Source organism: Bidens hawaiensis, unplaced genomic scaffold, assembly GCF_021521415.1.
Source record: "Bidens hawaiensis isolate Kalapana, Puna unplaced genomic scaffold, B.hawaiensis_p1.1 tig00008947_1, whole genome shotgun sequence".
NCBI classification, from domain to species: Eukaryota; Viridiplantae; Streptophyta; class Magnoliopsida; order Asterales; family Asteraceae; genus Bidens; species Bidens hawaiensis.
Window position 1 is genome coordinate 664,295 of NW_027491651.1, and position 23,704 is coordinate 687,998.

At 33.7% G+C, this 23,704-nt stretch overlaps 3 pseudogenes across 1 annotated transcript; 2 read left to right on the forward strand and 1 right to left on the reverse strand.

Annotated features, from left to right (window-relative positions):
• Window positions 1–2,422: 2,422 nt before the first annotated feature.
• LOC143530539 (uncharacterized) lies at window positions 2,423–4,890 on the reverse strand (annotated as a pseudogene).
• A 3,340-nt stretch (window positions 4,891–8,230) lies between these two features.
• On the forward strand, window positions 8,231–10,527 carry LOC143530540 (F-box/kelch-repeat protein SKIP11 pseudogene; annotated as a pseudogene).
• Window positions 10,528–13,037: 2,510 nt separating this feature from the next.
• LOC143530541 (uncharacterized) lies at window positions 13,038–14,684 on the forward strand (annotated as a pseudogene). The gene is made up of 3 exons (XR_013134871.1): window positions 13,038–14,190; window positions 14,271–14,423; window positions 14,511–14,684. The product of XR_013134871.1 is annotated as an uncharacterized LOC143530541 (transcript).
• Window positions 14,685–23,704: the final 9,020 nt, after the last annotated feature.

Genomic DNA, 23,704 nt, shown 5'->3' on the forward strand with positions numbered 1-23,704 from the left:
ATATTTGTTTAATTTGCACAAATTTAGGGGGGAGAAAAATCAAAAAGTCAAAAAATAATGTGTGCGTAAAAAATCAAAAAGTCAAAAATAGTGTGTGTGTGTGTTGTTTTCATTTTTTAAATAAAAAAAAGTTTGCTTTTCAAGACTCACTTTCGCTTAAAATTATGTCGGTTGCTCAAGTTTGAAGGACGTATACTTGTATATCGTTGGTCCGGTGGTCTACTCGTAGACTCACAGGATAGCCATTTACCTAAAGGCTGAAAGCATCCGGGGCGATTGTGATGTGTTTTGTGTTTTGCATTCTTTCATTTAAAATTATGTCGGTAACTCTGAGCTGGAAGGATATGTATCTTCATACATGTTTGGTCCGGTTAACCACTTGTAGTCATATAGGATAGCATTTACCTAAAAGCTTAACGTGACCGGGGTGACTGAATCCTTAATACATATGTTTTCTGTAACTCCCTGGGAGGTGATATGATTATTCAGTTAACAACTTTTTAGAAGCTTCAAAATATTTTCAAATGAAAATTGATCCAACCTTTGGAAAGTGATAGATAAATTGTTTCTGTGTGCCTAACGGGTGAAGTTATTAAGCTTTAAAGGCTCTAGAACAGTCATTGATTTGTATGATAGCTTTCCATGATGCGTAAAAGTTGAAGTGATATACACTAAATTCGTTAAACTTACTGTGGAGAGTCATTTTGAAGAATGTGCATGTCTTCATATACATCTCTCCGAATGATAGGCAGAAAAGCAATTACCCAGTCATACACTAGCCCGTTAGTGTCTTGATCACCAAAAATATTGTGCTATTATGTTTACTATTATAAAAAAATAATAAAAAAATATAAAATAAAAAAATTGTTGTGAGTATGCATATAATTTTTGATGTTAAAAAATTATTATTTCAAAAGCTTCAAGGGTCAAACTAGAACTACAAGGGTGGGGCATTCGAATAAGTCCTAAACACTCTAAATGAAAGGCATTTAAGTCCAACGTTCAACCTTGAAGCTTAACAGTTTATTTATGTAAAGAAAATATTTTGATCAAGCACTAGGGGGTTGGATTCAAATTGCGGTGATCTGGGGAAAGCCAAATACGCTTTGAGAAGAGATAAGAGGCATCACAGGTCCATAAGTGATGTCCATCTGAGATTTATGCCTAACTGAACCTAATCCATATCACTGAAACAATGAAAATCATGCTAAGTTTGTTATACCTGCTATCAACCTGTTTCTTTATGTCATAATAACGCTAAACATGAATCTTTGTGAAAGCACCTTAATCAATAAGATTCCATGTTCGGATCTTTTCATAAAGGCGGCGGTATTATCATAAACTGAAATTTGATCCCAATTTTTGCCAAATTACAAGAAGACCATGTGATTAAATTTGTTTTATTTGTTGTTTTTGGTTTTATTTTTTATTTATTTCTTGATTACTCTTGTCGAAACAAATGTGTTAAGAAATCGTTTTAAAGCTTGTTTTAGTTTTTGTCTTCAGCTCATGAAATCTGATGTTGGTTATTGTGTTATAGTTGGTTTAGCTGGTATGATCTCATCTCAAGTCTTTTCAAGAAAATCATAAAAAAAAAAGAAAAATAAAAATTACAAAATTATGTCTGTCTTATTTTGTTTTATTTTAATTGTTTTCAAAATATTATGGATGGTCTTTCTATCAAAGTTGACTGTTCTTTCAAGACTGATTTCTTGCAACGGAAAACATATGAAGTATCTGATATTCAAATTGGGTGATGCTGTTAATAAGGGGGAGATGGTAGAGTATCGGATGCAGATGCTGAAATTGTTGATCATGTTCAAGTAAAGATTATGAAGGTTTTGAAAGCATCAGTCTAAGGGGGAGATTGTTGGAACATAAATTGGTTAGACTGACGCATATCAAAAGGCCACGACGTGATCAAGACTAAAGTGAGATAAACGAGGACGATTTGAAGAATTGGATTATGGTTGTGATGGTGTAATACCGAAATCCTTAATGTTCCAAAAATCCCTATGGATTTCGGTTGTCTAGTAACACGATTTGAAGAATTGGATTAAGGATTTCGGTTGTCTAGTAACACCGAAATCCCTATGGATTTCGGTTAGGCTAGTTTGGGCTTGGCCTTTGGGCTTTGTATAGTAACCCTATATGTAGTTAATGTTAGTAAGCATTTAGGGTTAGAAGTTAGCACTTGTTGAGAGCCACCATAATTCTAGAGAGCATTATATTGTTTGGCAAAGTGGTTTATGTATCTGACGATTTATCGATAATAGAATCGTATGCACTGAAACCATAGTACTTCGTGTTCGTTATATTCATATTGTTCTTCTATCTCGTTCTTGAATCACCACTGTGTTAGGATTCCGCACTAACATCGTGTTTGGGTTGATATCATATTGTAGTGATCCAGATTCGGGACTTACACATTTTGCAGCAATTCTCTAGCTTTCCTATCTGGCGAACATCCACTAGCCTCCATATCTTTATACACTTCAAGCACCTTATCAAACTCCTTTTCTCTGATCAAAGCTTTCATAATAGTAGTGTAGGTAACCACATCTGGACTTACACCCTTCACAAACCAAGAGTACAATTAGCATAAACAACTCCAACTTTAACATGTTTTATGCGGTTTATAACAGACGAAACATACACTTTCTTTTATGTGTTGATACACCTAGAGCGCCTCCAATTGTCGTCCAGCAATGCCAAATGCATTGATCAATACATTAAGCATAATAAGATTCTGTTCGATTCCTTCACGCTCCATCAACTGGAGAACTTTAACAGTTTGCTCACACAGACCCTATGTAACAAAGTCACATCAAACTGACAAATGTACGTTATTTTCAAGCATTACAAGACAATGTAAATACGAAAATACTTGCCAGCTGGGCATAGGCGTTTGCGAGAACACAAAAGATTCTAGCTGATAACGGAACACCTTCAAGTTTTAATGTATTTATGCACTCTTCTGCATCTTCAAACCTCCCATACTGCCATAAATATCAACCAAAACTGCATAAATGAGCTCACTTTGTCGATGACCTCCATGTTTCAAACGATCAAATGTTTTCTCGATTATATCCCACTTCCTCTGTTCACCTAACCGACTAATGATGGAAACGAAGATACTCGGATCAGGATAAAATCCTTGTGCTTGCATTTCACCAAACAGTTTAAGCGCATTCGTGAGATCACCGTGCTTGTAATGCCACTGGATCAAAGAATTCCACGTACAGATATTTGGCGTAATCCCTTCTTGCAACATTTTATCAAACACATGGCGTGCGTCTCCTAATTCACCCAATTTCCCAAACGTGTCTATAATACTATTGAAAATCTTCTTATCAAGTAAAACCCCATTATTCCTAATTTCGGCTACAACGTTCGTAGCCTTCTTCCAAATACCATTATCCCTATAAAGCTCCATAATCCTACTATACACAAACGAATCCGGTTCAAACCCGTCTTTCCTCATACTAGCCACAACCTTCCAAGAATCATTTAACCGTCCAGCACTCGCATAATACTCGAGAAGAATCATTTAACCGTCCAGACAATGGAACACCTTCAAGTTTTAATGTGTTTATGCACTCTTCTGCATCTTCAAACCTCCCATACGGCCCATAAATAACAACCAAAACTGCATAAATGAGCTCACTTTGTCGATGACCGCCATGTTTCAAACGGTCAAACATTTTCTCGATTACATCCCACATCCCGTGTTCTCCTAACCAACTAATGATGGTAACGAAGATACTCGAATCAGGATACAACCCTTGTGCTTGCATTTCACCAAACAGTTTAAGCGCATTCGTGAGATCACCGTGCTTGCAATGCCACCGGATCAAAGAATTCCACGTACTGATATCTGGAGTAACCCCTTCTTGCAGCATTTTATCAAACACCTGGCGTGCGTCTCCTAATTCACCCGATTTCCCAAACGTGTCTATAATACTATTGAAAATCTTCTTGTCAAGTAAAACCCCATTATTCCTAATTTCCGCTACAACGTTCGTAGCCTTCTTCCACATACCATTATCCCTATAAAGCTCAATAATCCTACTATACACAAACGAATCCGGTTCAAACCCGTCTTTCCTCATACAAGCCACAACCTCCCACGAATCATTTAACTGTCCAGCACTGACGTAATACCCGAGAAGAATCTCGTACGTCTCTCGATTCTTCAACACACCCAGACCATTCATGGACTCCATAACACTCTCAGCAGCTCTTAAAAGCCCTCCTTTTAAAACCCCTTTAAGTAATATGTTATAAAGTTTTAGCCTTGGATGAAACCCTAGGGCTACCATTTCTTGAAGTTTCGGATGGTAAAGATTTCTCAAAACATGGAGTGTGAATCAAACCCATATTTGAATTGAAATTGAGATACTGATACAAGTTCTTCCCTTCTGAATCAGATAGATTCATATCTGAAAGAGGTTGAAAATAGGTTCTTTCAAAATTGACTATTTGTCCCTCTGTTAGAGGAATTGCTTCGGCTTCTGAAGTCCTGCCAGCAGTTGCAAGTGCTGTTAACAGAGACGTGTAAGAACCATAGCTCAATTGAAACCCTAGGGCTTCCATTTGAGAAAGAAAGTCCATTGCTTTATCTATGCTTCCTTCTTCACATAGGTGGTGTATGTATATGTTGGATTGCTCTGGCGAGAGCTCTTGGCCGGTTGTGTGGTCAATATGAGTGTGATCAATTGAGGGTGTGTTGTTAATTGCATTTGGTAAGGACTTTGGTATGTGGGTTCTGTAGGGTTTTGGTGGAATTGAGAACTGAATTGATTTAGGGTCAGTAATGAGTCCATGTTTAATGGAATTGGAATAGAAGATGGTGGTTGCATCTCCTCTGTTTGAATGCAGGAACTGCATGTAGAATTGCAGTGTTAACTGCCGTCGTTGAGCGGCGGATGATATCATTTGAGAGTTGAAGTTGAAGATGATTGGAACCGACGATGATGATGACTTGGTGTAAGAAGATTTGAGAACCTGCAATCAGCAAAAATAAACCATATATATAATTGATAAGCATGCCTAATAAAAAAACGCCTATAACCAGTAGCTAAATAGCATCATAATTAGGGGTGCAGACAAGCCACGACGCTCACAAACTACTCGAGATCGGCTCGTGAAAAAGCTCAATCAAGCCGAGCTTAAATGAGCCAGAGCTTGAGCCTAAAAGTAAGCTCATTTAACAAATGAGCCCGAGCTTCACTTATCGAGCTGAGCCAGATCACGAACCATTATAACATATCATCATCATCATCGTACTCAGCAAATCTCATATAATTATTAATTAAAATATATAAGTGTTATGAAAAAATAACTAAATATATACATTATGTTATTGTTATATATAAAATTATAATTGTATAAAAAATATAAAAAAATTCATTAATAGTAAACGAGCCAAGCTTGAGCTTGAAAAACTACTCACGAGCCGAGCTCGGGCTCGGCTTGGCTCGTTTGCACACCTAAATTCATAATCAAAGAATTGGACTATAAATGATGGTAACTGAAACATTAATATGTGAATTAAACATATAACATGAATGAGAACATATATAAATACGCGAAAATGTAGCTTTGCACATATTGACGCATAACTAATACAAATACTGACTCATTTTACTAAATCTGGAAGTTAAAATGGACGAATTGACGTACCTACTAGCAGTAAAATTGAAAGATTTGATTAATGGAGGGTAATCGGAACCCTAGAAATGAGAGCAAATCGGCGGAGGAGTACAAAGGTTTAGAGTTTTGACGAAATTCATTACAATGCTTTTGATTATTATTTTCTAAAAGACAATTATGCCCTTTTCTATTTTATCTATATTTGTAACCGGTGTTAATAACTTGTATACGCATTAATTTTTAGGGTTTCGAAAATTGGATATTACATTCATATTATATTTTTGTTATATTTATTGTTATAACATTAATCGTCGTTTATAAAAATTAGCTTACATTCGTTATTCGTTGTAACATCCCAAAATTTCAAGTAATAATATTTAATATTATTTCTTATGATAAACGAGTTTACTTGATTTGGCAAAGAAATAATAAAATATTGAAAGGAAGATAAGTAGGCTAATTAAGGGGGATTAATCATGGACCAAAAAGGAAAGATGGGCCTTAGGTCCATGGACTTGAGGGAGTATAAATACCCCCTTAAACCCTAAATCTTTCAATTTCCATCCATCTTATCCATAATATTCCCTCCACACTCAAAACACACCTACAAACACTCCATTTACGATTGCAAGAGAGAAGGTGAGATCCGAGATCAAACGAGCAAAGGTATTTGATTTATCCTTGATATCCAAGCAAGATACAAGATTCAAGTCTATAACCAAAGCTAGTCGTGACCTAATAACCGTATAAAGGTATGTCATTGATCTTAAAGGTTACGTTTTTATGAACGAATAATCATGAAACTCAAACCTAGAATAGATCGTTTCTAGATAAATCATAAAGTTGCAAACTTGATGATTAGAATGGACTTAACAAACTTACGGTTATGAACGGTTCATCAAGGAAACCCTAGGTTTAGCTTAATGGACGTTTTATGCTTAAAGGTTCCTGCTTTATACTTAAAACGTATTAGATCTTGGTGAAGGGATACTAAAGAGCGTAAAACGGTTAAGGAGGTTTGGGGTTTAGGTGGTTAGAAGGGTAATCATGAACCGATTAACCGTTATTGAGCCTAAATGGAATTAAAGATAGGAAAAATATGTGCTGAAAGAATCAAACAAGGGTTCTCGGACCTGAGTCTCCATACGGGTTCTCGGTCAACGTGAGAACTCGGTCAACATGAGTTCTAGGTGACCCAGAGTTCTCGGCCAATTATCGATTTCGGTGGCCTTGTGTTCTCGGCCAAGAACATAGGTTCTCGGTCAACACATAGGTTCTCTGCTGAGAGTTCTCGGCCACTTGGGAAATGTTGTGGTCTGTGGGCCTGGCCCAACTAGGCCCAAAAGCTAAAGCGATCAGTAGCCTGATCCAACTAGATAGCCCATATGTATTAACTAGACGAACAAGCCCAACTTAGAAAATGTGTTGGTTAATTAAAATACCAACTTAGATAATAATACGGTTAATTAACGAATGCATATTTAATAATTAGCCGTGAACAATTAAAGAAGGGGATAACAATTAACGGCGAACACAACAGGATCCAGGTGAGTTTCTAGCCCCATTCCTTGTTATGTTTTCGGGTTTGTATGCATACTCGATGTGATTTGTTAATACACTTATCCTAAGTGATAAGTGTATGCCCTATGTGATATATGTGAACGGTATGAATGATCGCTTGACGGTACGTGAACGATCTTCGGATATTGCACGTACTGTCAAGTTATAGTTATGAATATGAATGTTGTGTATAATGTATGAATGATTGCTTGTCGGTACGTGAACGATCTTCGGATATTGCACATACTGCCAAGTTATAATTATGAATACGAATGTTATGTATGAACTATGAATGATACGTATGTATGTTATGAATGAATGTAAGAGATAGAAAGGTAGAAAAGGGACTGGACCCTAATAATATCCAAGGCAGAAAAGGGACCGAGCCCTTTAATAACCTCGAGGCAGAAAAGAGACTGGACCTAATAATATCCAAGGCAGAAAAGGGACCGAGCTCTTTAATAATCTCGAGGCAGAAAAGGGACTGGACCCTAATAATATCCAAGGCGAAAATGGGACCGGACCCTAATAATATCTAAGGCATAATAGAATAAAGTAAAGTAGAAATTTAAATTATGAAAGTATGTACGTATGTATGAAAAGTATGTTATGTTATTAACTAGAACTCACTCAGCGTAGCTGACTTTTAGTATGCACGCATGTGAGTAGGATGAGGCAGCTCGCTTGAGGGGAACACGTGGCATTGAATAAGAGGCTGACATCGGAAGACTCGAGACGTTTATGCTTAATATTATGATATTTTGAAAGACACTATGTTTATTTTAAGACAAGTTATGGATTAATGTAATATTTTATGAAAGTTTTTATATTCCGCGTATGTTTTTAATAACTCTGATGAATTGAACTATGTTGATGAGTAAATCCAACGTCCAAGTGTCGGGTACCGGTAACGGGACCTTACATTCGTTAAGACCAACAAGCTTTTTATTTTGGCTCGTCCGAGATATTTAAATCCTCGCAGACGGCCCTGTCTGTGTGCTATAATCACACTAAAATGGCATTCCCAGCAGGTATTTTATCTACATCTCTATAATCCCACTAAAAATTACATTTTCTTTCTCATTTTCAAAATAATACTTTTTCATAGCTTTATTGTTACATTTTTCCACTCTACTCACAATCACTTTCGACAATTATAAAAAAAATTATGGTGTATAAATAGTGTTTCTCTAAATTTATTCATGAATAATAACATTTTATTTTCTTTCACTTACTACCACTCCATATAAAATAGAGAACCCACTCATATAAATATAAAAGACATGTTGTGAATGTTCTTATCAGTCTTATGCTTTATATCCAATGTGCCACCCCTTTAATTACATAAATTTTATAGGATTGTAACGATTAGTTTATTAAACTTAATAAATAAGTATTTGAGAAGCGAAAGCCAGATTTTTGTATAAAAAAATGTAACAGAAAATTTTAATAATTAAATATTTTGAGAGTTAAAAGCCACCTTTTAGTACAAAAGAAGGTAACGTAAGGGTTGTAAAATTTAACAATTAAATATTTTTGAAAGTTAAAAGCCAGTTTTTTTTTACAAAAGAAAGTAACCGAAGGATCATAAGAACTGGCTTTGTAAGTTAGACATACATAGATATTGTGGAAACAACACACAGATTTATTGTGTATACTGTATACAGCTGTATAATGTTCATAGATTTAACAACAGTCATTGGAACACATGAACAAGTGACAATCACCATTTCAAGACAATTGTTGTACCGCGTGAAAGTGGGCCCCACCTGAGTATCACGCCTAGCATGTCAGTGACTCTCAACATCCACATCATTATTTCTCTCTCCAGCGTTTCTTTCTTCTATATAGGTAGCAACCGGTTGATGAATAAATTGAGTCACATATACATACATTTGTAAGAGAGAAAGAAGTAAAAACAAAATTTATGTTGTTTTCACCACTTTGATAAGTTTCATCTTTCAAATTCCTATGATTAAATTATATGGTTCATGATCAATCTTGCAATTAGGACTTTTGTAATTCTTTTTTATAGTTACGTCTGAGTTGCATAAGCATTCTAGCTTCTCTGGTTTTGTTAATTTATTTACATGTTCTAAATTCTTTTGTTTTATGTATCTTCATGTAAAAAAAAGGCATATATTTAATTGTTGATAGCTAGATCATATGGTAACAAATTAATTATACATTTCTAGTTACCTATTTATTTCTTGTGTCATTATGATAATTAATATATATGTTGTTGAAATCTTGCAGGTGATCAAAGACAGTTACAAGATCTTGTGACATAAGCATCAAAAAAACATGTCAGGGGTTCATTGGGAAACAAGAATCCAGCTGTTGAATACTGGGCTTATTTTTCTTGCAACTTGTTGCAATGGGAAGCGTTCAATCCGGTTAACAAGACATGGATGCATCTACCGATGATCGATGGCTATACAGGCTTCGCTCATTCGGACAAAGAGTCCATGGGGGTCGGGACCGAGCTTTTGGTTCTTGGCAAACATGTTTCTGGCCATGCTGTCTTCAAGTACAGTCCGCTGACGAATTCATGGACAGAAGGGCCGCAAATGAACCACCCAAGGTCTTTATTCGGGTCCGCGAGCCTTGGAAAGATCACAATCTTCGCAGGCGGTGTTAACAGTAAGGGAATGGCCATGGACACCGTGGAAAGTTACAACAGTGAAACTGGAGCGTGGGAGATGCTTCCTAGCCTACTCAAGCCAAGAAAGATGAGTTCCGGTGTGTTTATGGATGGGAAGTTTTATGTGGTTGGTGGGTGAGGTGGGGCGGATATGAAACCGCTTACAAGTGGGGAGGAGTATGATTTGGAGGCCAAGGAGTGGAAGGAGGTTCCAGGCATGTGGCCCTTTGGTGGTGGTGGTGATTACTCGATGTCTCCACCGTTGCTTGCGGTGGTTGATAACGAGTTGTATGCTGCTGATTGTGAGTCAAAAGAGGTGAGAAAGTATGACAAGAAGGCGAAAGTATGGGATGGCATAGGCAAGTTGCCTGTGAGAGCTGATAGTATTGATGGTTGGGGTATTGCTTTTAGAGGGTGTGGAGACCGGGTGATAATTGTTAGTGGGCACTGGACACTTGAGAAGGAGGCTCATATTGAAATCTATGCATGGGTTCCGAGTGAAGGACCACCAAAGTGGACAATGGTTGGTCACAAGAAGTCCGACAACTATGTTTACAATTGTGCTATCATGGGTGTTGAAGTCGAGATTTAAGGAACTCATGTTGTTGGTTATTTTACTATTTTGGGGTGTAAGAGAATAAATTGTGGGTGGTAGTGTGGAAATGCGTGGACTTTGGTCATGAATTTGCTTTTATAATTAATATATGTTTTTTTTTGTGTTTATGGTTCTTGAATACAAATCTTTAGATATAAATCATTTGGAAAAACTAAATAAGTTATATAGAAGTTCTTAAGAAACAAAACTCAAGTGTTTTTAAAATTATAAAATCAAACAATAATGTGACTTGAAATCACATGTGTTTAATGTTTCAGTTGTGGAGACAAAATTTCAGATGTGATAAAAATAATACAAAAATATAATAGATCATAAGACAACAAATTTGTATACAAATAAATTTATTTATAATGTCTAAGTCTTTATTATATCTTTATCAAAAAGATGGATGTTTAAATTTCGAGACCACCAATGAGCTTCGTCACGTGTGATTTAATTATATATACATATACATACCTTCAGATTTACATAAAATTTTAAAATATTTAATTACAAACTCAAGATAAGTTATATATATAGGGGAAGATTAATGTACAAATGAAATTAACGTGCTAAACGTGAGAATCAAGTAGAGTAATTATAGATACAAGTAGAGTAATTACATTATTACTCTACTTGTATCTATAATTACTCTACTTGATTCTCACGTTTAGCATGTTAATTTCATTTGTATTTGATCCAAACCATATATATATATATAGGGGATGGTTCAAGAGAGAAATGATATAATTGCAAAAATTGTAAGAAATGAATATGTACCACTAGTTTTGTTTTAAATTTTAAATGCTTAAAGCTAAATAAAGAAAGTATTAATCATTTTTTTCTTCAATTAACATAATTAATAAACCATAATACTTATCTATTTAATTAATATAACTAATTAAATTATTATAATTGGAAAATATTAAGAACTCATTTATTTTTATAACTTATTTTTTGTGTCTTGAATTTTTATCCTACACAAGTATAATTTATTCATACATTAAAATTTCTTTCTATCCAAATCTAATTTCTTCCAACTCAATATATTAATATCCATCAAAACATACTTATATTATAATGAATAATACTAAAAACTATTTTACATGTGTTTGCATTAAAAATCAACAAAAAACATACAACCTACACAAAAACGTATAATCTACACTTATTCTAAGAATATGACAACATATAACCTACACACGAAAAACATATAACCTACACACAAAATTTATTATCAATGAAATACACACGCACACGAAAGCATATAACCTACACGCGAAAAACATATAACCTACACACGAAAATTTTATCTTACACAAATACAATTTATTCATACATTAATTTCTTGTTATTCAAAACCAATTTCTTCAAACTCAACATATCAATATCCATCAACACGTAGTTACATTGTGATGAATAATACAAAAAAATATCTTACACATGTTTGCATTAAATGTCAATAAACAATATACAACCTACACAAAAACATATAACTTACACTTGTTCTAAGAATAAAAAAACATATAACCTGCATACGAAAAACATATAACCTACGCATGTGTAGGATATGTATATCTTTGTGTAGTTTATATAATTGTTTATGTCGAATTACATATGTAAGTTGTATGCTTTTTGTATGTTGTACATTTTTATCGCTCAAAACAAGTGTGGGTTATATAACTTTGTGTAGGTTGTATATTTATTGTTTAAATGGACACATTTGAATAATATTTTTTTATTATTATTTATGACAATAATTTTTATAGGCATACCAATTAAAAAATATATATATTATGTTTTAATATGTTGTGTTAAAAAACATGCTAATAAATTGAGTGGAAATTATTTTTTTTAATATAAAGAATAGTGTTATATGAATAAATTGTATTTATATTGAATAAAATGAAAAATGTGCAAATAAAAAATAAAACTAAAGTAGTGGATTTATTTTTTTAATTATTATAGTTAAATTAGTTAAATATATTAATTAAAGAGAGATTTATTATGGTTACATTAGTTGTATTAATTGGAGAGAAAATGTGCATTTATTGTTTCTTTTTTATTTATTTTTAAATATTTAAAACCTAAAATAAAACTAGTGGCTCATATTCATTTATCTCATTTCTTGCAATAATTTGATTTCTTTCTTGAACTTAAACCTATATATATATATATTCAAATAAGACAATTTACACAAAGTGATATTTGGCCCAAACATCCTCAAATAAAGCAAATTTGACAAATAGTTTAGATTACATTTTAATGAAGGGTTACTTTAATAAACATGGATTTATTTACATTATCTAAATCGACGGCCAATTTGGTACATGTATTAAATTGGTAACCGTCACGTACATGTGCAAGTATCGATACCCAGACTAATTCGGGTTGTTTGTTACTCGTATCAGTACCGGTTTTAAGATCGTCGAAGATTTGAAGATAAAAAATCAAAATGGTATAAAAACGAGTACTGTACCAAAATACCCGGACCCGTACCATACCGAAAAGTACGAGTATATCATCCGCCGCTCAAGCCTCCTTTCAGTTGGGTCTTTTAATTTTAGTTAAATTCTCTTCTCTATGCAGCTAAACAGAACCACCACCAGCTTCTATTCCATTAAACACCGAGTATCATTCCAATTCTCAATTCCACCAAACCTCTGCAAAACCCACAAAGTAAAGTCCTTAGCAAATGCAATTAACAACACACCCTCAATTACTCACACAACCGGCCAAGAGCTCTCGCCGGAACTATCCAACAGACACATACGTTCGCTATGTGAAGCAGGAAACATCGATAAAGCAATGGACTTTCTTTCCCAATTAGAAGCCCTAGGGTTTCAATTGAGTTATGGTTCTTACACTTGTGTGTTAACAGCACTTGCAACTGCCGGCAGGACTTCAGAAGCCGAAGCAATTCTTCAAGAAATGGTAGCCCTAGGGTTTCATCCAAGGCTAAAACTTTATAATATATTACTTAAAGGGTTTTTAAAAAGAGGGCTTTTAAGAGCTGCCGAGAGTGTTATGGAGTCCATGATTGGTCTGGGTGTGTTGAAGAATCGAGAAACGTACGAGATTCTTCTCGGGTATTACGCGAGTTCGGGACGGTTAAATGATTCGTGGGAAGTTGTGGCTTGTATGAGGAAAGACGGGTTTGAACCGGATTCGTTTGTGTATAGTAGGATTATTGAACTTTATAGGGATAATGGTATGTGGAAGAAGGCTACGAACGTTGCTGCGGAAATTAGGAATACTGGGGTTGTTCTTGATAAGAAGATTTAAAATAGTGTTATTGACACTTTTGGGAAATTGGGTGAATTAGGAGACGCACGCCAGGTGTTTGATAAAATGCTGCAAGAAGGGGTTACTCCAGATATCAGTACGTGGAATTCTTTGATCCTGTGGCATTGCAAGCACGGTGATCTCACGAATGCGCTTAAACTGTTTGGTGAAATGCAAGCACAAGGGTTGTATCCTGATCCGAGTATCTTCGTTACCATCATTAGTCGGTTAGGAGAACAGGGGAAGTGGGATGTAATCGAGAAAACGTTTGACCGTTTGAAACATGGCGGTCATCGACAAAGTGAGCTCATATATGCAGTTTTGGTTGATATTTATGGGCAGTATGGGGAGGTTTGAAGATGCAGAAGAGTGCATAAACACATTAAAACTTGAAGGTGTTCCATTGTCAGCTAGAATCTTTTGTGTGCTCGCAAACGCCTATGCCCAACTGGCAAGTGTTTTTATATTTATGTTGTCTTTTAATTCTTGAAAATAACATACATTTGGCAATTTGATGACTTTGTTACACAGGGTTTGTGTGAGCAAACTGTTAAAGTTCTCCAGTTGATGGAACGTGAAGGAATCGAACTGAATCTTATTATGCTTAATGTATTGATCAATGCGTTTGGCATTGCTGGACGACACTTGGAGGCGCTCTCAATATATCAACACATAAAAGAAAGTGTATGTCCTTTTATCTGTTATAAACCGCATAAAACATGTTAATATTTTAGATGTTTATGCTAATTGTACTCTTGGTTGCTTGTGAAGGGTGTAAGTCCAGATGTGGTTACCTACACTACTATTATGAAAGCTTTGATAAGAGCAAAGGAATTTGATAAGGTGCCTGTAGTGTATAAAGATATGGAGGCTAGTGGATGTTCGCCAGATAGGAAAGCTAGAGAATTGCTGCAAGATGCAATGATGGTTCTTCAACGCCGTTGATTAGATCAACCAGATTGTGAAGCTATATGGTTCGTGCCAAAAATTGCAATTTTTTAGTACGAGTTAGGTTGGGTTGACCCCAAACGCTATGTAAATAATTAGGTTGTCAAATATGATTGTGAAATACTATGGTTTCATTTACATTTTGAGGACTTTCGACCCGTTTCCTTTTGAGCTAATCTTTTTTTTACTTGTTTGGCATTTTATATACTAAACAGGTTGCGATCCAGCGTATCATTCTGTGAACCGATGGCGGAGTCTTCATCAATGAAATGCTTTGCTGAAATGCCTAACAAGAAAAATTGTTTTTTCATAAATCAACTAGCAAAAAACATAAAACGAGTTAGATTGATTTTCTAATCATGTTAACGCATTTATCAGTTATCGAAATATAATAAAGGGGATAAAAAGTGTTTGCGGGTCAGACCAACCTGAGCCGGTCTGGCTCGTCAGCAAAGCATTTGGCTCCAACTAAGGTGCTAGCCTCAAAACCAAGTATTGTCACCAACAAAGATGAACTTTGACAACTAATTCTTATCTAGAATGATGTATTTAATGCATAGAACAACACATAAGATTATACAAGAACCAAAATCTTAATAATTAAAGTTTCACAAGTGGCTTGTTTTGATTATTTTTCAAATGTGTGTAGGGGTGTAGTTCAGGTTTTCTATTCGGGTTATTCAGTTTTTTTATATAGGAATCCGACCCGTTTATCAACTTAAATGAAATTGTTGCGTCTTGTGCTAAGTTCATATTAAAAAAATCTGGTTAGTACCGTTAGTTGTTTTCTCATGTGTGCATGTTCTTCCATGTATATATATACTAGGTTACGTACCCGTGTACAACACGGGTTAGAGTTAATAAATTTATTCAAACGACGAAATTATAAGAGAAAAAAATGTGTTAAACTATTTATATAAATATGTATTATGATATATAAAATCACATATAAAACAATATGAAAAAAAGTATATATAATATACATGTTAGAAATTCATAAATATCCAAACATTTCTTTTTGATTTTTGTTACAAATAAAATTCAACTTATTTAATATTTTACTTGATTTGAGATAAAAGCAGTGTTTAGAAACCGGACCATATTGGACGTCCAACCGAAAAAAAAATAAAAAAAATGGTTGGTTGTTCGCAAATCAGCTTTCAAACCACAAAAAGAACTGGAAAAAAAAAACAACCGGGATAACATTAAATATTTTTAAACTGAGTAGTTGGACATAATAGTTCATGCATCGCCTAATAATAATAATAATAAGTTGGATGCACTACCTTTTCTTTTATGGATGTTGGTTTTCTTCTAGATTTTTCATTTAAGCAATATGGGATGAGATATAGTTTTATTTGGACCCTTGAAGTGCAAAGTGACACAAAGATGGTCCAATTATGTGTCAAGTGATATAACCATGTTTTTGTTTATTAGAGTTTTCATTATTTCTTTTTTCAGTGGTATCGGAATAGGCATTGTTCATATTAAAGACTCTAAGAAAGATACCTATTTAGATGGAATTAAAACAAATGTGTTGGAAAATTTAAACTTTTATTGTTATTTTTCAAATTATATTCAAGTTAAATTAAATAATAATGGAATACCATTTGAAACGTATGACAACGGACATGTAGATGCGTCAACTGAAACATTAAAACAAATAGGTACAATCTTATATGTTAGTTGTAATATAAAATAAACACATATCCCATAAAATTTAATTATAAGCAGGTAAACGAATGATACTTTATTGTATAACTCATGTTAGAAACATCGTTCTCCGAATTTATGCGTGAGCTTTTGATCTTTTAGACATCATCTTATCATTTGACATAATAAATACATTTATAAAAAGGAATCGTATGAATGGTAGAAGAAGTATAAAATAGCATTAACGATGAATTTAAGGCATAAACAACATGAAGAAAATTAAAATTGGCCAACCACCTCCTACATTCTGGTTTGGTTTACACGGCCCATAATTATAAAAATCGTAAACCAAAACGTTAGTCATGATTTTACACAATTTTGAGTGGGGTACCACCTTTATATTTATTGTATCAATGATGTGCGGCCATTTTTTTTATAAAACGACTTCATTTTAGTTTTCTAGTTTAATCCCTAATTAGTTTTTATTTAATACATTTATCTAGTTATGGAATAATGAAATGGTTCCTGCATGTTTTTTTGGGAGCTATAAAAAAGTTTTCATCCAATAGGTACATGAAAATTTTATATGAAAACCACGTGTAATATGACGTTTGTAACCCAAGTATATAATATATGTGTAACACTGTATAAACATAAACAACTGAATTAAAGACGAAATTCATTTCAAGATGGTAAGTTTTGCTGGTTTAATGGTTTTAAAGGAAACAAAGAAGACACCTAATTGATATATATACATGTAATTCACATATGCTTAAAAGTGCGAATAATACAATATTATTATATGATGCGCAATTTAAAATACGTAATTGGATGTAGGACTTGTTGTAATTAAGGTAAATTGATTGAAGAGGAGCAGAGCTATCTCGAGTGTGTTTGTAAGTATAGACACTATCAAATAAATGTGTTTACTACTAAAGAAATTTAGTTTTCGTTGTTGTTGCTGACAGAAACCACTAATGGAATAAACAAATTTTAGTGGTAACTAATAGCTGTTGTATATTAATTGTCTACGTAATTAGTGATACGTAACTTAAAGGAAATCACTAATTATTAACTGATCATGAAATTTTGTTTCCGTTGAAGAAAACATTCAAACAACTATTATGATTAGTTGATGTCCAATTTTATAATTAAAGATTAAAAATCAAATAATACATATAGTTGTGTATATGAAAGGTTTTAATTTCTTAATTTTAATTACAAATATTTATGATTTAAAGCTTCAAATATAGGGTGACACATGGCAAAATATTAGGTCAATTAAGGTTAATGTGGTTCAACCACCGTTTTTATTTATTTTAATAGTAGATGTAAAACTATTTTATTTGTATGTGTTTTCCACTTCGAGCAAATTGGACATCGTGTCACATGTTATATTATTTAATTTTGAAAAAACGTTTGGTACTTGTTCAATAATAACATGGTTGGAGAATTTATTTTACATATTAAATATAAAGAATCCCAATTAAATCTTTATATACTCCAAACAGGTACACAATACCAAATGTACCCGTACCGTACCCGTACTTGTACCAAAATTCAACAAAAATGAGTACCAATACCTATACCGAATAGACTAAATCGGTACGAATATAGGTACGTGTACGAGTGTTTGGAACAAAATGTTTATCCCTACATTGGTGTATGAGGGTTCCAACACTATCTAATTTCGGTCGGTAAAACTCGAGCATTATACTATAATGATGAATTAACACGAATTTGACTAGTGACGATATGCTACCGAAACTAAACCTAAAAAATAAATTTGTCAAATTAACATGTCTAAAATAAAAACAAAAAAAAATATATAGTGGTATTCATATAGCTTATTATTTATATATAATAATAACATATTTAAAATAATGTTTATTTTGTCGGTAAAATCCGTGCGTTGGTAAAACCTGAGCGCTGGGGCGACGAGTCAGCGCGTATTCGATCGATATCAGTTACGCACGTAATGGTGCCAGAATTAGACTAAAAAAATATCGTCGAATTAACATATAAATAAATAGAATGTTTAAAATTACGTTTTTTCAGTCACTAAAGCCTCTGGATGTTGGTAAACCTGAGAATTACGACGACGAGTCGACACGAATTATGACAGTATCAATTATGCTCATTGCGATATAAACTACGCCGGTTAAACTCATTAAATCAAAATTAAAAATCATCAAACTAAGATATAAAAACAAAATATTTATCATGTTTCAACTTATAATGTCATTATAACAAATTAGTATAAAAACAAAACAAAAAAAATTGTCTTTTTACAAAATACATCATTGCAAAAGTTATATGTTGAAAGTATTATCTTAGTAAATCTCATTATTTATTTCTCATTATTACACATAAATCAACAAAAGGGAAAAAGAAAACACAACATTGATTTAAGGTAAAAAAGAATCTGTATCTATATTTATACTATATTTGTTAAAATTTTGAATGTACATTTGTTATTACATAAAGTACAATCACTAATACATATAATTTTAAAAATTTATGGGCAATATAGCATTTTGGACATGTTGAACAAAATATTTAGTTTAGGAAATAATTACAAATATGATCCTTCAATTTTAATAAAACTTTGTTAATTTATAAAGTAGTTACATGTAAACTCCTTATCTTTACCCATTTATTTGACAAATTTATTAAAAATTTTATTTTCTCTATATCTTTTAATACATTATGTTTTAAAAAAGCGAACTTATCATTGCAACGTGCTTATTTTTATTGACGTTTCAATGTATATTTTTTTTTATTTTTATATGTTATTATAATAAACATAAGAGTACAACTATAATATGCAATTATAAACCTATAATATAATTAAATATTTAACATTTCAACAACTTTTGTAAATTTAATTAATAATTACCCTTCCATCTGCTTAAGTTTACTCATATATTCATTTATCTTCTTTTTTCTGTATATCTTTGAATACAATAAGTTTTAATAAATTTCTAACATATAATCACGACGTGTTTATTTTTGTCGACATTTCAATGCAAGATTTACTGAATATCGATGTGGGTAACATCAATGATTTTTCATATTTGAATTCGTTTATGTGTAGCTCGACTCAGAATGTAATTAAAGTCTTTCAAATTATTTTCAATTTGTATTTTATTAGTGTTTAGGGTGAAGTTAAAATACAAAGGACAACAAAAATAAGAAGGATGAGAAGAAATCCAATACGTTGATCTTAGATTTGAATGACTGAGATTAATTTAATAAATAAAAATTGATGTAAAGAGCATGAAGGTAATAACTCACATTTATTTACTTTCTCTTTCCACATGCAAGGCACAGTCAATTCCCCCATCATTTTAAAATATCCATAACTTTTTCATACGACATAATTATTTAAAAAAAAATTCACCATAATAATAAGCGTTTTTTATCTTTAATATGAGTATCATATTGTTATATAAAAATAAAAAGAAATAATGGGTTTTTTTAATTGTCTTTTTTTGTTGTTCATTGTGTCTTTTAGTTGAGTTTTTATATGAATTGTATCATAGATTTTGATCATTATATTTCTCAATTAGTACTCATATTAAGGACAAAAATTAAAACAAAAATTACGTAATTGTGTCGTTTTGTTTGTCATTAACTTTAGTCATTGTGTAATACGTTCGTTGTCTTTTATTCGGATTGACATATGAAAGTTCATTTAATTTGAGAAAAATAGTATTGCGTTCAAGTCATTGTGTAATATGTTGTTTCCATTGTGTTTTACGTTTCAAGTCATTGTGTTATATATATTCACCATTGTGTCTTACGTTTTAGGTCATTGTGTTATACGTATCCACCATTGTGTCTTACATTTTAGGTCATTGTGTTATACGTATTCACCATTGTGTTTTACGTTTCAAGTTATTGTGTAACATGTATTAATCATTGTGTTTTATGTATTAGATAATTTGTTGTTATTTTATCATTATTTTTACATATTATTATTACACAACAGTGTTATTAGTATTTAAAAAAAGGACTATTGGTTTTTATTGGTCCCAAGTATTTCATTTTTGCCGGCGCTGGTTCCAACTATCACTTTAACTGCCAACAGTCCCAACTTTCACACATGTGTCTGCCACCAGTCCACGACTAACCGAGTACTAACTCCGTTATGTTTTAGCTGACGTGTCCATCCTACGTGTTAAAAAACGTTGACGTGTCATTTTTGTTGCTGACGTGGCTTTTTCTAATAAAACAATAATATTATTATTATTATATACAAGTACCCCCCCAAAGCAAATCCATTCAACCTAACTTTCTCCTTCCTTCTTTCTTCCTGTTTCTTACTCACCGTCACCACAACTCCGCCGCCGCCACCCACTCCCCGGCCACCTGCAACCACAGCAGCCCCCCCCCCTCTGTCGCTTCAGTTTCCGGCCTACCTTAATAACCACGCCGTCGCCGCCGCTCCAGAACGTCGGCCTCACCACCGCGGTTACGAATCCCGGCAAGTCGCACAGAGAACGAGAATCCATAGTTTCAACCAAATCAAATCCAACCAAATCTCGAATTGCCACCACCGTACAACTCTTCACAGACATCGGCACCACCATGCAATCATCTTCCGATACCTCATCTCCTGACGGATCCAACAATCATCCACCACCGTACAACTCCTCACAGACATCGATACACACCGCCACCGCCACTGAAGCTCAGAATGTTAATAACTCAGGTTCGGTTACCGGAAACCATGGCGGTGGATTAGGAACAAGTTCGGTAGCTTTAGGATCGGTTAATTCGAGTCGGAAAGGCACCACGGAGGCTCCGGCTGCAGTTTCCCCAATTCGAGACAACCCTGGCTCCGGCAATCGGTGTCCACTTCGGGAGATCCGGTTCGGCTGCGGATTCGGGGTTGTGGAGGTCCGGTGTTGAGGTGATGGTACGGGGGAGTCTAGGGTTTGTGGGTATGAGTTTGATTTTGATTTTAATTTGCAGATTTGTGGATTTGTGAAGGAGGAGAAGGACTTTTTGTTATTAATATACACGCAGGCAGCCACGTCAACGTTTTTTAACACGTAGGATGGACACGTCAGCTAAAACATAACGGAGTTAGTACTAGGTTAGTCGTGGACTGGTGGCAGACACATGTGTGAAAGTTGGGACCGTTGGCAGTTAAAGTGATAGTTGGGACCAGCGCCGGCAAAAATGAAATACTTGGGACCAATAAAAACCAATAGTCCTTAAAAAAACATAATTATGAGTTGAAAGACACAATGACAAAAAAAGACACAATGATAAGCGAAAACACACAATGGTGTGCGAAAAGACAAAATGATAAGCGAAAAGACACAATGGTGTGCGAAAAGACACAATGACGAAATGACACAATGATGTACGAAAAGACACAATGACGAAAAAAGACACAATGGTGTGCGAAAAGACACAATGATGTGATTTTTGTTTTAATTTTTATATAACAAAAATCATACTCATATTAAAGATAAAAAAACGCTTGTTATTATGATGAATTTAAAAAAATATATATATATCATACACAAAAGTTATAAACGTTCTAAAATGATGGGGGGTACTAACATGTGCATTGCATGTGAAGAGAGAAAATGTGTGCAATTACCTATATACCATTTTTCTTTTGGTCCCCACTTGACACATGCCAATTATTTATGGCTTCTCACATTTCTTATTTTGTGTTATCCTTTGTAGAATAACTTGACCCTCAGTGTTTAACTTATTATATTTTCATAACTTTAAAACTCGTCAAACAATGCTTAGAAACCTTTAAAATCGCTTAAAATGGCTAAACATGCATTTTTGAAAGTACATGGACTACATATGACATTTTGGAAAAGTCTGGTAGAACCCAACTCCCCGCGCATCACGAGGGATTTCGTTAAGTTGGTCGCGTAGCGCGACTGACGATTAGATTAGTTTTGGACTATTTTTGGTTCGTCTAACGCTAGATCCTTCCTTAAACGACCCTAGATCACAAAAATTGAGTTCCAAGATAACCAACCTGCTATTGTAAAGTGTTTATGTTCATTTCTTGTTGATCACGTCGAAATATTGGAGTTAACAGACCCGATTTAGTCATCAACATGTTATTCATTTTCCTAATTGAGTTGATTTCTTATTTACATTTCCTACCTTTGCATATTTAATCAAAATACATCCTAAAACCCTAAATCATCACCGCAACATCAGCCCCATCGTTCCCCTAGTCTCCTCCTTTGGTGTTTCGTGTTTCTTCAAGCTTTTGCCTTCCGATTTGACTTTCAAGTTTCAAAATCGTTGACTTCGGATTTCTCCTAATTCTAATCCTTATTTGGGTAAGTTGTCTTCTGCATTTTCGTAGGTTATTATCTCATAAACAAAAGCCCTCAATCAATTTCTTTGATTGAGGGAGTCTCGGTGGTCAACTTGATATCGACCCGTTAAGGGCATAATAGTCAAACATAGTTGACTTATCGATTTCTCTACTTTCTGGTTGGAACTAGCATTGAAGACTTTTTTGTTCACCGTAAAATTTTGAGTGTAGTGGTCGGAACCTGACTCCCAGCTCGAAGTTCGGATTATGAACAATACCAGCTCGTTTAAATATTTAAAATTTCATAATTTGAGTCACGTATATCCGTTTGATCTGATTCCAATTGAAATGTTATCATATTTATTTATAGCTTAATTTCTCAAAGTTTCAGGTCAGTTCGTGTCAGATCAGTCTTCTCGCTTAAGGCACGAAACTTATTTAATATCTTTATCTTACGGTTTAACTCGCCTTAAAATACGTTTAAGTATCTTAATACATCACTTGCAAATCTCAAATATTTTGTTGTTAATCAATTGAATGTTTATATGTTAGTTGCTTACTTGCTCATTTGTTTATTTATCGCATTCAGAGAGGTCCACCATAATCACATTAAAGTATATCATACGCATATTGATGTTTATCTTGGACGATTGAAGTTATTGAAGAACTTAGTTTATTTGTCCTTTAGGTTATTATAATAAACAAGAGCATTTGACTTATTCGGTTATTTGTAATTTCTTTGAATGCCGTGTACTTCATTTGAACTTAAATAAATAAATTGGATATATCACTAATATTGTATGTTAGTGTTTTGTGAGTCGTGAACCATAAACTCGCTGCCCCGATATTACGCCATAGGTTAGGATGTGACAATGTGCATGATATAAGCAAAATGATCTCGTGTCATCTAAAAATGTATCAATTTTGTTTCAGGTCAAAATGCCTAACAAAATGAGTGTGATCAGTTTTTAAAATATTTTTATTGTTTAGGGTCAACGATCAAGGATTTTGACGGGTCAAAACGCATTCAAGTTACAATGGGATGTAAGCCAAA